Source organism: Corythoichthys intestinalis, chromosome 16, assembly GCF_030265065.1.
Source record: "Corythoichthys intestinalis isolate RoL2023-P3 chromosome 16, ASM3026506v1, whole genome shotgun sequence".
Classification (NCBI taxonomy): Eukaryota; Metazoa; Chordata; class Actinopteri; order Syngnathiformes; family Syngnathidae; genus Corythoichthys; species Corythoichthys intestinalis.
The window spans coordinates 15,132,766-15,146,263 of record NC_080410.1 but is presented as its reverse complement, the minus strand read 5'-3'; positions in this window follow the sequence as shown (position 1 = coordinate 15,146,263).

Sequence of the window (13,498 nt, the reverse complement as noted above, 5' to 3'; positions counted from 1 at the left end):
AACGTGCGTTTTTCAGGGGAGAAAAAAATGGACCGGTACATCCGGCAAGTGAAAAGGGATCAATTCAAGTCTGAACATAATTAAAATAATTCACTTAATAATGGTAGGGTCTATTCTATCCTTATCAGATCAGATCAGATTTCCTTCTATTGTCATAGCACACAAAAATTTTACATTGTATGATGACATATGGGAAGACAATCAAAATTACCAAATAAACCCAACTCATTGTACAATGAAAATAAGGTGGCTTAAAATTGGTGGGCACAATTTGAGCATCCTGAAAAGTTGGTAGTGTTATGTCCCTACCATCCCGATGCAAACCTATGCCATTGCTAAGAATATTGATTTTGGGTTTATATTTTCAGAAAGTTTTCAGAATGAAAAGGGTATTTCACTGGACAATTAGACATTTAAAGATTGTTCTAATACAGACAGGTAATGTTGAAAATGAATGCCAGCTTCAATTTACCCAGCAAAAAATATATCAGTGATATTGTTTGTGGCTCTATAACTCTTTTAAATAGAACCAAACCTCTACACATCGAAGTATTCATTACCACCTCTTCTAAAAATGATCAATAAATGAGGGACTATCGCATGACATTAATTTTAGGAAAAGAGAGGGAGACTGTCTTGCTTACATATTTCTCTAAGAGGTACAGCGTTATTCATCCAAGTTTTTCACTCGTCGCTCCAGGTTGAACGTCACTGTAAAATTGACATATACATCGAAAGAATTGACATATGAATTGAAAGAATTAAATATGGTTTATTGAAACAACAAAATGTTCAATGCATCCACATGTTTTCATGTGGCCAAAGTCTACAATCTACATGCTCATGAATGACTGGCTGGAGAAAGCAAATTATGACAGAACTGATACTCTGATGAATATTTCCACAAACAACCGGGTAATTATGGTTGAGTTTAGAATATACTGTATATATATTTTGATTTTTTTTTTTTTTGTTTTAAATTCCAATTAAGCCTTTCTTGCATGATTCATTTTATTTATTTATTTATTTCTAAATTTATTTTTACGCTACAGAGCACTAATTTAACATTCGCGCTGCCATTGATAGTGCTGGACGTTCAATCCATTTCGACAAACATTCATTCTCCCCTCCCAGCAAATCCTCCCAGTTTAAATGTGTCTATCACTGTCAATGGCATGCAATGAGTTAAATAATATATATACATATACAGGGGTGCACATAAGTGGTCCGCATGCGCGCATGCGTACTGGACGTAGACAAACGCGCTGGCCCTCAACGGCTTCCATACGCTTTTGCGTACCGATGGCTGACCAGTGTATTTGCGGCGTGTGATGAGAATGGTTTTGTGTTCTATTTAGCATGCCGTAGCCAAGCATGAGTGATGCGACGTATGAGGAAATACGAGTTGCTGAATGTACGCAGTTACTGAGTGGATGCTACTAAAGAGCTTGTTGCTATATCTCATCCTCGTCGCAACTCCATTTCATGACATGGTGTCAGAAGCCGGATCACTTCACAATTAAGAAATATACACGGCGACTGTAACGGCAAGATGGCAAAGTTTGGTCCCCCGGAGCCTTTTGATTTCGCCGAGCCGGCTAGTGACGGGATCTGTCGTTCACTTGAGTAAACGAATCAGTTCAGTAAAAAGAGTCGTTCAAACGAATCGTTCAACGAATCGTTCACCCCCCTCATCTCCCTCCCCGTCCAAATGAATCGTTCGGTTACTGAACGGGAAGTGACGTTGCCGAACGAATCACCAAAGACCGCTTCGCAGTATAACTGAACGGGAAGTGACATTCTTGGTCCCTCCCTCTCTCTTGCAGACAGGCTCCTCATTGACCGCTCGTCGTAGTTTCAGTAATGAGTGACAGGCAATATCATTCTGCTTTCACAGACAGCCTCGTCTCCCTCCCTCCCGCTGCTGCAAAAGCGAGGGAGAACTTCCGCGTCGTCTGTCCTAGTTCTATGGGCTCAAAATCATGGCTCGTGCTTGCATTTCGATTTAGGACACGGTTAAACATTTTCCTTTTGTGGGAGGAGTGGGGGTTTGGGGTCGGGGGCGCACGGACTTTCTTTAGCATGTTCTTGATCACATATACAATGCTGCTGCTAGCCTGCTACCAGCCAACGCAGCATGCTTGCTGTCACGAAAATAAAAATAAATCGAAAGTTTAATTTCTAAATATGGAACGACCAACACATCATATTTACCTCTCGCTCTGTTGCATTTTTGTTTTTATGCTCATCACTATTATTTTTAGTCACTATTGTTAAAACTATAAGTGTAAATAGCTAGTTGTCGAATGTGCTGCTCTGAAATAAAGACAATACTGCATTTTGATATTTGACAGTTTAATTGCAAATCAGTATTAAGATGATCGTATTGAATTTTTGCACTGGTATTAATGAATAAAATAATCCGGTCAGCTCCCCTGTCGTCCCCGCATCTCAGATCGTCAAATGCTGACAAGAAATGATTGTTTGCTCTTTACGATATCGCCTTTCTACCCTTATTAGTCTGTTAAGAAAAATGTAGACATATTGCGACATCTCCCGTGTCCGCGTGCGTTGTTTTGGGGCGCTTGAGTAGCGCATGATGGACGGATTGACATAATTTGTCAAACCAACCAACACCTGACACGGAAAAAAAAATAAAACACTCGGAAAAAATTGACATGTATATACAGTTTCATTGCAAATCAGTATTATGGTGATCGTATTGACGTTTTGCACTGGTATTAATAAATAAAATAATTCGGTCAGCTCCCCTGTCGTCCCCGCATCTCAGATCGTCAAATGCTGACGAGAAATAATTGTTTGCTCTTTACGATATCGCCTTTCTACTCTCATTAGTCTGTTAAGAAAAATGTAGACATATTGCGACATCTCCCGTGTCCATGTGCGTTGTTGTGGGGCGCTTGAGTAGCACATGATGGACGGATTGACATAATTTGTCAAACCAACCAACACCTGACACGGAAAAAAAAAATAAAACACTTGCTAAAAATGGACATGTATATACCTTTTCATTGCAAATCAGTATTATGGTGATCATACTATTCTTTTTTTCTGTGCACATATGAGGTAAATATCGCTGCCATGAAGCCTCCATATAGTGACAGTTCTTTGCCCCCTTCATTGCTGTCACGCGACCGCAGCTCAGCTTTTGCTTGCCTTGTAGCTACCCGTGTTTTAAATTACTGTAAATTTGATAGTATGTCGTAATAGGTAGTCCCGAGTCTGTTGAGAAAAGTAGTACACTAAACCATGCTCGCTAGATTTGTGTGGTGTTTTTGTCTTTTTGAGCTGCATTTGATAGGCTCCACGTTAACAAATATGTGACAAAATCCTTTCCTTTCATTTTTTGATTCGTTCACCGCATAGTCATTACTGGAAAGTCACGTTAGCAGCAAGCTAGGTCAGGAACCGGAGGACCGAGTCACTGAACGGGAAGTGACAAAACTCAGTCTTGCCCCCCTTGCCTGCACGCTGGCTGCTTATTGGCCACACGTGGAAGTGAGTGACATACGCCCTGATTCTGTTTCCGGTCCCTCCCCTGCCCGCGATGAGGCTGGCGTCTGATTGGTCGTGTGCGATGTCAGAAGACGCTGCCGCTTGCTCAACGCCCTCCCACGCAGTGAACAAGCACCAACTTCATAGAACGAATCAGTGCAGATGGTGATTAGTTCGGTCTCGTTCACCCAAACAATTCGTTCAAAAAGAACGAAACGTTCGCGACCGATACAACACTAGAGCCGGCGGAGTGGCCACTATGGAGGCAGCGATTTTCCCGCTTCCGTGTTGCGTCGAAGCTCGACCGGGAGAGCGGTGAAGTGCAAGTCAATTCACTTCTTTACGCTATGGGAAGAGACGCAGAGCCTATATATACATCGTTCGTGTTTCCTGCCGCCACAGAAGAAATGTCGCACCCCGAATTTGACTACAAGACTGTTGTGGAGAAGTTTGACGAACACTTCATCCCAAAGCGGAACGTCATTCACGACCGCGCGTGTTTTCATAGAAGAACACAGATGGCGGGTGAGACGGTGGAGGCTTTTGTGCGGAGCCTGTACGAGCTTGCACAGCACTGTGAGTTTGGAAATACGCGGGACGAGCAGATTCGGGACAGGATCGTCATCGGAATAAGGGACAAGGAAGTGTCGCAAAAACTCCAACTTGAGCCGGATTTAACGTTGGAACGGGCCGTACACGTTGCACGTCAAAATGAGCAAATAAAGCAGCAGAGTGCCGAGCGCGATAGAAGTGGACTTAACGAGGTGAGACGTAAACAATATAACGGAGCAAAGAGAAACCATAATGATGCACGCAGTCATAGCAAGCCTCAGCAGTCATATAGTCACAACCAGGACAAACGTAACTGCCCAAGATGCAACAGCAGCCACGGAAAAAGTGAGTCATGTCCAGCCAACAACAAGAAATGCAATAAATGTAATAAAATCGGACATTTTGCCGTTGTGTGTCGAAGCAAAATTCTAAAAGTGGAGCATGAACAAGATATTGATGATGATTCATTTTTCAATGGTGGACTATTTTTGGACGAAGTAGTGGAGGAAAACCCTACAGTGATAGAAGAGCTAATCTCAGATACTGACTGGGATGTGGAGCTACTTGTTAATGGCAGCCCAGTTGATTTTAAAATCTATACTGGGGCTGACACCACTGTCATAGCTGAAAGAACATACAGCAGGTTACAGAACAAACCAAAGCTGATCCGTTCTGGGCCAACAGTGTATAGCCCAGGGGGCAAAGTCACATGTGTGGGGAAATTTCTGGCCACTACCGTGTACAAAAAGCAGAAATACAAGTATTGGATTACTGTCATCAAGGGGCCATTCGTAAGCAATTTATTAGGCAAAACAGTGGCAAAACGAAAGGGGCTGGTTTCAAGACTCAATGAAAAAAACAAAGGACTGAAAGATGATTTATTTGTAGAAATAGGTCAACTGGACCGTGAACCTGTCAAAATTGAGCTCACCAGTGATGCGGTGCCCTATAGTGTCAACACGCCACGTTGGGTTCCTTTCCCTCTACTGCCAAGGGTAGAGAAGGAGATAAAGCAAATGTTGAACCTTGGCATAATCGCTGAGGTTACGGAACCGACAGACTGGTGCACGCCAATGGTTCCGGCGCCCAAACGAAACAAAGATGAAGTCAGGGTGTGTGTGGATTTAAAACGCCTCAACAAGTGCGTAAAACGGTAGCGATACATGCTACCCACATTGGACGACATAACACCAAAGCTTTCAGGAGCCAAATTATTTTCAACTCTCGACGTGTCTAGTGGCTTCTGGCAAATTCCACTGGACCCAAGCTGCTGGAAATTGACAACATTTATTACCCCAATGGGAAGGTTCTGTTTCAAGCGACTGCCATTTGGAATAACGTCAGCACCTGAAATTTTTCAGAGACTAATGAGTACTTTGCTGATGGGTCATGATGGAGTGGTCGTCGTCATGGACGACATCCTCGTCTTTGGAAAGAGCGAAGAGGAACATGATCGACGCTTGAACGCGGTATTACAAGCCATAAGAGCTTCAGGCCTCAAGCTCAACCGAGCAAAGTGCCACTTTGGAAAGACTGAGCTACAGTTCTTCGGGCACATCATAAGCGCTGATGGCGTAAAACCAGACAACGAGAAGGTCGATGCCATTATCAAAATGCCTAGTCCAACAAACGTGGAACAACTCAGACAAGTACTGGGCCTAATCAATTATGTTGGCAAGTTTCTGCCTGGATTGACAACAACATTGCACCCAATCACCAGCCTGCTCAAAAAGGAGAGCGCGTGGGTTTGGGCAGAACCTCAACAACGTGCGTTTGACAAGGCAAAGGTAATGCTTGCAACAGCACCGGCATTGTGTTTCTACGAGGCTAGCCGACAGACTGTGGTCAGTGCGGATGCAAGCAGCTATGGGCTGGGAGCGACACTACTACAAGACCATGAAGGTGAGCTGCGACCAGTTGCCTTTTGTTCGCGCACACTAAATGAGGCAGAGAAAAGATATGCACAAATCGAGAAGGAGTGTTTGGCGTCAGTTTGGGCCTGTGAACGCTTCGCCAGGTACATTCAGGGCAGGGCATGGGTTCCGTCCGTCTACAAACGGACCATAAGCCTTTAGTGCCGCTGATAAATACCTATGACCTCGATAAAGCACCCCTGAGATGCCAAAGACTGGTAATGCGCCTCAGGAGATTTACCGAACATGTCCTGGGCAAGTAACTGGCTGTGGCGGATGCGCTGTCGAGACACCCATTAACGGGAAAAGACGAGTCGGACATGGACAGAGACGTTAAGGTTTACGTGAATGCAATTCTGAAAAGTAAGCCGATCAAATCAGCTAAAATGGAAGAAATCCTCAGAGCTACACGAAATGATGTTGAACTTCTAAACGTAATCTCGCACATCAGGAATGGATGGCCAAATAAAATGGCAGCACCTTCACCCTTGTGGGCATTCCATACAGCGAGAGCCCATCTTTCAGAAATTGATGGACTTGTGATGTACCAAGACCGAATTGTGATTCCCACAGAGCTCAGATCTGCTATTCTAGACCAACTCCACGAAGGACACCAAGGGTTGACCAAGTGTCGGGAGTGGGCTAGAACAACGGTCTGGTGGCCTGGGATAGGAATACAAATTACAAAGAAAGTGACTTCATGCAATTTCTGTATTGAGCACAAGGCGACACAGAAACGAGAGCCACTTAAGACAACTTCCCTGCCAGCAGGTCCATGGCAGAGAATTGCGGCGGACTTGTTTGAGCTGGATGGAAAGAACTTTATTGTTGTTGTGGATTATTATTCCAGAGACATTGAAATTGCTCCTCTCATTTCAACAAGTAAGCAAGTCATAGGCAAAATGAAGAACATGTTTGTGAGATGGGACATTCCATTAGAACTGGTCAGCGACAATGCAACGCAATTCACATCAGCGGAGTTTCAGGACTTCAAGCAGCAGTATGGGTTTTCCCATGTGACTTCCAGTCCTCATTACCCACAGGCCAAAGGAGCAGGGGAAAGGGCGGTTCAAACAGCAAAGCGAATATTAAAGCAACCCGATCCTTGCCTTGCCCTAATGTGCTATCGGGCAACTCCGATTTCCGCGACCGGTACAAGTCCAGCCCAACTCATGATAGGACGACAAATTCGCACTACACTTCCCGTGCGGGAAGAGGCTTTGTTGCCACGTCCTGTCGACCGCAACCTGGTCCGCCAGAAAGATGCTTCTGCAAAAGAACGGTATCAATATTTCTACAACAGACGTCATGGTGCATGTCGACTTCCTGACCTACTTCCGGGTCAGAATGTCAGAGTCAAGATCGACGGAGAGAAAGGATGGAAAACACCTGCCAAAGTTGTCGAGAAGACAGCTGAGCCGAGATCCTACCAAGTCGAGACGGCGGATGGAGCAGTGTTACGACGCAACCGACAACATCTTCAGGTGGTTCCAGGACCAGCCATCAGTGAGGAGGAACAACACCAGCTCAGAGCCAGAATCGGTTCGCCACATCGGGTCAACAGTTCTCCAAAGATGGGACCAGCCAGTCCACCGGAGCCATCGGAGAGCCAGGCGTCGCCACTACCTGTTCAACAGCCAACACCTGAGCCTACCTCACCGAGAAGACCCGTGAAGAAGACAGCAGGGGGTCGTGAAGTAAGGTTGCCTCTCAGGTACCAAGACTGAGTGACAATTCACCTAATTGCTTAAGTTAATTGGTTCAGTAAAGTTTATATTTGCATGCTTGATAATAATAATAGTATCCAAAAAAAAAAAAAAAATAATAATAATAGTAACAGTAAAAAGTTTTGAAATTATAAGGGCAGAATAATCCCTTTCCAGACGGAGGGTAGTCTACCCCGAGGATGTCTGATGTTTCTGATGTTCAATGAAAAAAAAATTTTTCTGACGCAAGTGACTTTATTTCAGTTAAAAAAAAAAAAAGACATTACTACAGTATTACTTTCACCTTTGTTAGGGGGGGAGATGTGATGAGAATGGTTTTGTGTTCTAATTAGCTTGCCGTAGCAAAGCATGAGTGATGTGACGTATGAGGAAATACGAGTTGTTGAATGTACGCAGTTACTGAGTGGATGCTAATAAAGAGCTTGTTGCTATATCTCATCTTCGTCGCAAGTCCATTTCATGACACGGCGAAAACGAGAAACTATCTTCTCAAAATGTCGAAGAGGCAGGCCCTACTGAGTAATTATTTCGTGTTCCCCCACCCCCGTCAAAAGACAGACGACAGAGACGTCACCGGAGCTACCGGGAAAAAAGGACTTTTGCTGAAAAGTGGCTGCAGGAGGTACCATGGCTAGAAGTAACGGAAATGCGGTACAAAATGTGCCGTGAGAATCCCAATGTCGCTGATAAGAGCAGTGCATTTTATGTAGGGTCAAAGAATTTCAGCCATCCAAAGTTTGAAAAGCACGAAAAAAACAGAGCATGCGGCAATTAAGCAAACTATCGATGTCAAACAGGACCCCACTCGCCCTATGGACAAGTGGCGGAATAAAGGTAATGAAAACAGCGCCATGCACTGACAAACGTGTTTTTGTTCGCATTTTACAAAGCTAAACATGCACGTTCAATGAGGTCTTATGAGGAGGACATCCCACTTTTACAAAGGCTTGGAGTTAATGTGGGAGCCGCATAATGCCCTTTATTTTGGATTGGTGCTTTTATGTTTATTTCTTTACATTTCACTTTAGAGCAGGGGTCAGCAACCCTGGTCCTCGAGTGCCACTATCCAGCTTGTTTTCCATGCCTCCCTCCTTTAACACACCTGGATCAAATAATCATGATCGTTATCAGGCTCTTGCAGAGCTTGCTGATGAGCTGATCATTTGATTCAGGTGTGTCAAAGGAGGGAGAGATGGAAAACAAGCTGGATAGTGGCACTCGAGGACCAGGGTTGCTGACCCCTGCTTTAGAGTAATGGCAATTTTGTTGTGCCAGTTGATGTTAATCAAGCATTAATTGTTAATGTAATTAATTAAAGGTAATTGGGTCTAAGTAAAGCTTGTCATAATTTTATCGCATCAGATGGGTCGGCTCTCAAGCTCAATGAGGACCAAGTCACATCTCCAGGTCCACCTCTGAGAACCTGGCCAAAAAAAATATGTGCACCCCTGTGTGTGTATATATATATATATATATATATATATATATATACAGTGCCTTGCAAAAGTATTCGGCCCCCTTGAATCTTGCAACCTTTCGCCACATTTCAGGCTTCAAACATAAATATATGAAATTTAATTTTTTTGTCAAGAATCAACAACAAGTGGGACACAATCGTGAAGTGGAACAACATTTATTGGATAATTTAAACTTTTTTAACAAATAAAAAACTGAAAAGTGGGGCGTGTAATATTATTCGGCCCCTTTACTTTCAGTGCAGCAAACTCACTCCAGAAGTTCAGTGAGGATTTCTGAATGATCCAATGTTGTCCTAAATGACCGATGATGATAAATAGAATCCACCTGTGTGTAATCAAGTCTCCGTATAAATGCACCTGCTCTGTGATAGTCTCAGGGTTCTGTTTAAAGTGCAGAGGACATTATGAAAACCAAGGAACACACCAGGCAGGTCCGAGATACTGTTGTGGAGAAGTTGAAAGCCGGATTTGGATACAAAAAGATTTCCCAAGCTTTAAACATCTCAAGGAGCACTGTGCAAGCCATCATATTGAAATGGAAGGAGCATCAGACCACTGCGAATCTACCAAGACCCGGCCGTCCTTCCAAACTTTCTTCTCAAACGGAGAAAAGGAGAAAACTGATCAGAGATGCAGCCAAGAGGCTCATGATCACTCTGGATGAACTGCAGAGATCTACAGCTGAGGTGGGAGAGTCTGTCCATAAGACAACAATCAGTCGTACACTGCACAAATCTGGCCTTTATGGAAGAGTGGCAAGAAGAAAGCCATTTCTCAAAGATATCCATAAAAAGTCTCGTTTAAAGTTTGCCACAAGCCACCTGGGAGACACACCAAACATGTGGAAGAAGGTGCTCTGGTCAGATGAAACCAAAATTGAACTTTTTGGCCACAATGCAAAACAATATGTTTGGCGTAAAAGCAACACAGCTCATCACCCTGAACACACCATCCCCACTGTCAAACATGGTGGTGGCAGCATCATGGTTTGGGCCTGCTTTTCTTCAGCAGGGACAGGGAAGATGGTTAAAATTGACGGGAAGATGGATGCAGCCAAATACAGGAACATTCTGGAAGAAAACCTGTTGGTATCTACACAAGACCTGAGACTGGGACGGAGATTTATCTTCCAACAGGACAATTATCCAAAACATAAAGCCAAATCTACAATGGAATGGTTAAAAAATAAACGTATCCAGGTGTTAGAATGGCCAAGTCAAAGTCCAGACCTGAATCCAATCGAGAATCTGTGGAAAGAGCTGAAGACTGCTGTTCACAAACACTCTCCATCCAACCTCACTGAGCTCGAGCTGTTTTGCAAGGAAGAATGGGCAAGAATGTCAGTCTCTCGATGTGCAAAACTGATAGAAACATACCCCAAGCGACTTGCAGCTGTAATTGGAGCAAAAGGTGGCACTACAAAGTATTAACGCAAGGGGGCCGAATAATATTGCACGCCCCACTTTTCATTTTTTTATTTGTTAAAAAAGTTTAAATTATCCAATAAATTTTGTTCCACTTCACGATTGTGTCCCACTTGTTGTTGATTCTTGACAAAAAATTAAAATTTTACATCTTTATGTTTGAAGCCTGAAATGTGGCGAAAGGTTGCAAGGTTCAAGGGGGCCGAAACCTTTTGCAAGGCACTGTATATGGCAGAAAACACTCAGGTGACTTGAAGTTCTGCTCTGAGACCCTCAATTTGGCCAACTTTCAAAATTGTCTGATATGCATGTGTGATACATCATTGGAAAGGTTAAAATCTCAATTTTCTGGGGGAAGAAAAATTTGGAACGGGGCTGCATTTGAAAAAAAAAAAAAAAAAAATTAAACAGCGAAACCCTAACTGGATGTGTGAGCATGAGGGAGCAGAATTAAAGATGTCATGACTTTAACGAGATATCACGGACTTACCTTGTTTCAGTCCAAAAACCCCATGTAGCATGTATCACTGAGTGTCAAGACACAGCTGTGAATGGCCACAGCTGGATTTTTGGGGGATTTTATGGGTGAAACATGGTAATATAACAAGGGTCGCGATGCAGAAATCGCAGACATCAAGGAGTGGTCGAGATTTTCTTTTTCATATATTTAACGTTATAAACTTTTTTTTTCCCAATTTTTCTTTGTTTGGATCGATTATTTATCATCTAACATATTGGAGAAAATGCGACAGTAACAAAAAAAAAATACAATCAAGCGATAGTTATGGGATACATATCCGTGTTTTTTCTACAGACACCATTTTTTTCATTGTGACGTAATTTGTTTAAAAGTTTAAAATATGCCAGTGAAAAGTGGTTTAAAATCTTTTTTTTTTAAAACGAAATATTAGACATCAATTAATGATTCCAAGCTAAAAATGACATTTTGAATAATAAATATAATAATTACCTTCGTTTTATGGCTGGGTTAAAAGAAAAGCGGTTGCGCGACGTCTGTAAACAGGGGTTTCCAGGGTAAAACAGACAAATTAAAAATAGTTCAGGCCAGGGGCTTAATGTGCCATGAATCTGCAATGGCAGCATATAGACGTATTGTTATATCAAACACAAGAGTTCTTTTGGCTTAAAATACAGCAGTTTATTTTAAAGAAGAGTGCAAGGGCAAAAATGGCTTTTTCAGTCTTGTCTGTGTTTTCTGCCATATATGGCAAGCACTGTACTGGATCATCGTAAAAATAATCTTTGCACCCTAAGTTTACAACAGTCTGCATGGTGGATGTAAAAAACAATGACGACCACGACGTCTTGCACTACTGTGGAATGTCCACTACCGCAAAAATTTAAAAAGTGTATTGCATAAGCTATCAACGGGCAGGTCAAGTCTCTTCGACAGCTATGGAAATGATATGAAATCGTTTAAAAATGGTTGAAAACCCTTTACCCAAGTCTTGGTGCGTTGAAAAATGTCGGTTTAGTTGCGAGACAGGTCGTCCGTGTTGACGTTTCCCCCTCCTGTGTTGAATAGCCTGTTCAAAGAAACTTCGGCTGCGTTCCAATCACGGTTTGAGTTGCGCTTGCTCACCCGGGAGAGTCTGGCTGCAGACCGCCTCTTTCAGTAGTGCTGAGTCGGTCGTGAACGATTCGTTCTTTTTGAACGAATTGTTTTGAGGAACAAGACCGAACTAATCACCTTCTGCACTGATAGACTCTCAGTACCCAGCACTGCTCGTCTCAGTCTCTCCCATCCTCAAGAGAGTCTGAAACAGGAGAGTTACCGGGGGGCGGGGCAGTGCCCACCCACGGACACGCTCTGCCCACCCAAAGAAAACTGGATGTGGTACTAATGGCAGTCTGGGCAAGTCTGGGCACACCGTATGGTATCCCATTCATATAGTACTGATGTGTTCTAAGTTTTAACCTTTGCGTTGTTCCCTCCTTTTTCACCCCCAAAAAAAATAAAAAATAAAAAAATGAAATGAAATGTTGTTTTTGTTCCTAGGGGGCGCTACACAAATGTAGGCATATTTTTATTTAAGTTTTCACCAGTGTTCACCTGCCTGTTGAGTTTGGTGAGTTTTGAAGCATTCTGAGGGGGTCTAAGTAGGGGGTCAAAGTGTCGGCGGGACAAACAATGACTGCTAGGGGGCGCTACAAAGTGTATTTGGAATTTGTTTTTACACGGTATCAAAGATTGCAACTGTCTTGATCTCCCTGCCGATTTTGGTGCATTTTGAAGCATTCTAAGGGGGTCAAAATGAGTTCAAAGGGGGCTGTGGAACAAAGTATAACTACAATAATAATGATAATAATAATAAAACCTAGGAACCACAATAGGTTACCTAAAAAAACATTGTCACCTGCATGTTCATACTGTTCAGTTATGGATGTGTTCTAAGTCAAATAAACTTTTATTTGTTTAGACCAAATCACAACAACAGTTTTGTCAAGGAGAAAACAAAACATAGGCTGGATTTCGACCTACTTGAGCGTTGTAGCTCCCCCCCCCCCCCCCAACCACCTGGTAACACCACTGGTCTGAAATGAATAACTGATGCAGTAACATGGCATTTTAAATCGGCATCCTCTTCTTGTAAGGATTACATCAAATAAATGTGCATTATGTCAACCAAAAGTTGTCTTACTAAATGGAATGTCTTTTGACTTCACCCTGACCCCAATGTGAGATGGGGAAAACTCCAATTTAGATTGGTATCAGAAAACACAAATTAAATCGCAGCTGGGTGAAAAAACAAACGCAAAATTGTCCTGAGTCAATTAAGATGACATATAGAAATAAAACAGTAGTTACTTTTTTAATATATTAAATATATTTGTTATGTTTTATAGCAAAAAGAAATGTGTATTTC